The sequence below is a fragment of the Monopterus albus genome, unplaced genomic scaffold, assembly GCF_001952655.1.
Source record: "Monopterus albus unplaced genomic scaffold, M_albus_1.0 scaffold81.1, whole genome shotgun sequence".
NCBI classification, from domain to species: domain Eukaryota; kingdom Metazoa; phylum Chordata; class Actinopteri; order Synbranchiformes; family Synbranchidae; genus Monopterus; species Monopterus albus.
The window spans coordinates 962,500-967,072 of record NW_018127961.1 but is presented as its reverse complement, the minus strand read 5'-3'; the positions used below and the strand labels follow the sequence as shown (position 1 = coordinate 967,072).

The 4,573-nt window shown below is 43.1% G+C and overlaps 1 non-coding gene across 1 annotated transcript; it reads left to right on the top strand.

The window, feature by feature from the left end:
• Nucleotides 1-221: 221 nt before the first annotated feature.
• On the top strand, nucleotides 222-303 carry trnas-uga (transfer RNA serine (anticodon UGA)). The gene has a single exon. It is a non-coding gene; the product is annotated as a tRNA-Ser (tRNA).
• The last annotated feature ends 4,270 nt before the right edge of the window (nucleotides 304-4,573 follow it).

The following is a 4,573-nucleotide window of genomic DNA, read 5'->3' as shown; positions in this document are numbered from 1 at the left end:
TGTGTGAGTTTGCTGGTACTGACCCTGGATTGTTAATATGGGCTTGGATTATGTTTTTGGACTACTGCACTGTATGCTCTTACCTGTGCTCAGTAAAGCTAAAGCTAGCTGCTCACTCTCATCTGTCAGCTTTACTCATCGATCCTGACACAAGCTGTTCACACTGTCTAAAAAGGTACAAGCTGAGGACTTGAAGACAAAGCTGACAAATGAGACAACAAGTCATGGTGGCCGAGAGGTTAAGGTGATGGACTTGAAATCCAATGGGGTTTCCACACACAGGTTTGAATCCTGTTCGTGATGTTTGTCTTTTGGGGAGGCAACAGTGGTGTGGTGGGTAGAGCAGTCGTTTCCCAACCAGAAGGTTGAAGGTTTGAATGTTGGTGCCTGCAGTCCACGTGTTGAAGTGTCCTTGGGTAAGACACTGAACCCCCCAGTTGCCCCAGATAGTTAGAGCCATTGGTTAAGTTGGCGCTGCAGATGGCTGCCATCGGTTCTGTACCGGAAACAAATTCCTTGTGTGTAACATACTTAGCCAATAAAGCTGATTATACTTATTAAGTGAGACAACAAGCCCATTTTTACACCAGTGCTCAAGTCGGACAGTTGAGCCCAGATGGGACAGATTCAGGTCTCAGTCAATACATTCAACTCAGTGACATTTTATGCCAACATGTGATTTTATTATATTTTGTTAAAGTTTTGTATCACATGTACAATTTGATCATTTTTTTACAGTGTAGTTTGACTTACTCTGTTTTAGTTAACCAAACATTTCTCACTACAGTAGCTTTGTTGTAGTTCAACTTCTTCCAGTGTGAAGTAATCAATAGCTTGAAAAGCTATGTTTGTAATGTAGCTTCAGTAACACTGTTTGAGTCTTTAAGACTCAGACTCATCTACAATGGCCAGTCAAGTGTTCATCAGTGTGATGGTCCAGGGGAAGAAACTGTCCTTGTATCTGGTTGTTTTGGCATACAAACAGTTTATTGAGTTCAAATAGATTGTGTCCAGGGTGTGAGGGGGCTGCAGAAATCTTCTCTGCCCTCCTGTTGAGCTGTGAGGTGTACAGGTCCTCCATGGAGAGCAGGCTGGTACCGATGAGTCTTTCTGCAGTCCTGACTGTCTGCTGAAGTCTGTACTTGTCCTGTTTAGTTGCTGAGCCAAACCAGACAGTGATGGAAGAACAGAGAATGTTTGGAGGACATGTTTGTGTTTTTTTTCCCCCTTTCTTTTCAATTTGGGTGTGCAAACCTTCTACCTTTTGTCTATTGAGGATGTCACCTTTAGTGAAGCACAGTTTTCTGTAAAGGCCATGCCATAGCAGGTGTAATACAAGTTACACTTGTAAATAACTAATTTAAACATGGGTTAATTCCATTTAGCTGCATCAGTTTCAGGCTGTAGGTATTGTGCATGGTGGATCAGTGCCATGACTTACTGGGAAACATTAATAGAACAAAGCCATTATAACCAGCTTTTATGTGAAGTCAAAATATGCGCTGTAAATGGTCTTATTTTTTAATGCTTTATAGCACACTCAAAGCACTTTCACACTACTTGACCATTCACCCATCCAAACACTCACACATTTACACACTAGTGTTATCACTGGGAGCAACTGGGGGTTCAGTGTCTTGCTCAAGGACACTTCGACATGTTGACTGGACAAGCTGGGAATCGAACCGCTAATCCTCCGGTTAGGAAACGACCTGCTCTTCCTCCTCCGGCTGAGTCACAGCCGCCCCCGATGTTTCAAATAAACATTACAATGATCAAAAACAAAACGGCATTAAAAACTACAGGACTGTGATTTTACCGCCACAGTGTAAAGCCTCTTTTGTAGTTTCACTGATTCACAACTCCTCCTTGTTGCACTTTCACTGGCTGGCCATTTTGGCCAGTCCTCACTTTCTGTGCACCATCAAAGTGCTGTTTAAGGGTGAAGACTTGGTTTGAGGGTTCGGGTGAGAATTAGGTTTATCTTTGGGTTAGGATAAAGTTGGACTTAGGTATTTAGTTGCAATGGCTAAGGTTAGAGTAAGGGGCTATAGGGAATGCATTATGCATTCCTTATTTCCACATAAAAACAGAAGTGTGCACATGTGTGTGCATGACTGCTACAACAGGACAAAAGTTAATGAGGTTTGAAGGCTGCTGTGGCAGCGATGGCCTCGTCTTTGTCCTCAGCCTCCCTGCTTTCTGCCCAGGCCTTCATTAAAAGGATAATGCAGCAAGGGTCTTTAAGTGTGCAGCTGCAGAGAGAACAACATGGGCGAGTGAGGGAGAGAGTAAGAATGAAAAACAGTCAGGGAGAGTGAAAGAGGGGGAAGGTGGTAGAGGAAAAGAGAAACAGGATAAATTAATTGTGCTAAGAGTAGTAGACTAGTAGGGAGAGGACCTAAACAAGACATGCAGGGATAGATGGATAAATAGAGACAGGAAGCATAAAGAAGAAAAAAGGAGATAAGAAAAACTGAAACAGGAAAGAAAAACGGGGAAGACATAATCAAACTACAGTGAGAATAAGAAGGGAGATTTAGAAGGAGAAATGTGCCGATGAAGATAGGGATGGAGACCAATAGGAGAAATTTAGTGCAGAAAAAGCATCAGCTACTGTATCAGGCTATCTCCATTTAGAATGAAAACATAGCTGGGAAAGAACAATACATCAAACACTTGAAAATGGCCATACATTAGGACAGTGGCTTACATTTGCTCTGTCAGCCTTGACTATGCTAAGCAACATATACAGTGGAGTCACTAAAGAAGCACATTACCATTAGTCAAATCCCTGTATGTAATGTCCTGCTGATCTACTAACCAAACTAAGCATGCAGCCAAACTAAGGCTGACCTGAACATGTCATCATTCCATTCAGTGTGTAAATCCTTTTTGCATTACATTGCAGATTTTGTTGATTATTTGTAAAGCTTTAGTGAAAGTGTCATAGAAAAGGAGAAGCTTCATAGCTAGCACCCCACAGACAGAACACAGAAAATACAAGTGATAGGAATGAGTAATAGAAATAGTAAGGCATGGCAAATACAGATTGTGTATTTGCTTTCTTTTTGAGTGTTAGGAAAGCACAGGGTACAACCTAACACATTTTGGTTTTTGTGAAACCATTTATATGCAATATGCAAGTTGGAACAATCACATTTTTACACAAGCAACATACAGTGTACAGATCTGCTACAAATGAACACTTGAACTTTGTTCCTAGCACCAACTGTTCTTGTGCAGTTCCAATGAATACAATGGGAGATGTGATGTTACAACCTCCCCCATGGGTGGTGTTAATTGTAACACACAGCAGGTTATTTATAACACTGGCTACAAAAGTCTGACAAATTGGTGCAAATAAAATGTATTAAATATAATTCTATATTGTATCAAGTAAGGATATTTCCCAACAATACTACATTTTATAATATCGTTCTATATGATAAGGATAATCACCTTTATTGGCCAACTATGAAAAATAACATTTTTGTCCACAAGGTAGGACAGAAAATAAAAATAACACCACAGACCAGCAAAATATAGATTGTTTTTCAAAGAAATAGCTTCTTGTCATTGCTTTTACATACATGGGATTAGCTGTAATGCAGTGTTGCAACTAACCCCGCAGTATGGAGCCCCTCTCCTGCCTGAAAGCTTGTGCTGATCAGCTGGCCCACATCTTCACACTTATCTTCAGCATGTCACTGGAGCTGTCTGAAGTTCCTTCCTGCTTCAAACGCTCCACCATCATCCTGGTCCCCAAGAAACCCACCATCAGCAGACTGAATGATACTGACCCGTCGCCCTGACATCTGTAGTTATGAAATTCTTTGAAAGACTGGTGTTGGCCCACCTGAAGGACATCATAGACCTCGTGCTGGACCCCCTGCAGTTTGCCTACCGGGCAAACAGGCCAGTGTACGATGCAGTCAACATGGCACTGCATTACATTCTGCAACATCTCGACTCCCCAGGGACCTATGCACAGGTCCTCTTTGTGCACTTCTGCTCAGCATTCAACACCATCATCCCAGACATCCTCCACTCCAAACTGACCCAGCTCACTGTGCCTGCCCCCACCTGTCAGTGGATCACCAGCTTTCTGACAAACAGGGAGCAGCAGGTGAGGCTGGGGAAAATCACATCCAGCACCTGGGCTATGAGCACAGGTGCCCCCCAGGGATGTGTGCTCTGTCCGCTGCTGTTTTCCCTCCACATAAATGACTGCACCTCAGAGGATCCCCACTGTTAAAATCCTGAAGTTTTCATATGGCACAGCAGTTTCTTCAAAATTTGTAAAAAGCTGGCCATGTGGTGTAGGCATAACAACCTTGAGCTGAACACTCTCAAAACAGTGGATATGATAGTGGACTTTAGGAAGAGCCCCCAGCCCCCACCCCCCAGCCCTCTCAACATACTCGGCAGCAGTATATCAGCAGTAATGTCCTTCAGGTTCCTGAGCTCCACTGTCTCCCAGGGCCTCAAGTGGACATTTAACATCAGCACCGGCACCGAGAAGGTACAGCAGAGGATGTACTTCCTGTGCCAGCTCAGGCAGGTGGACCTG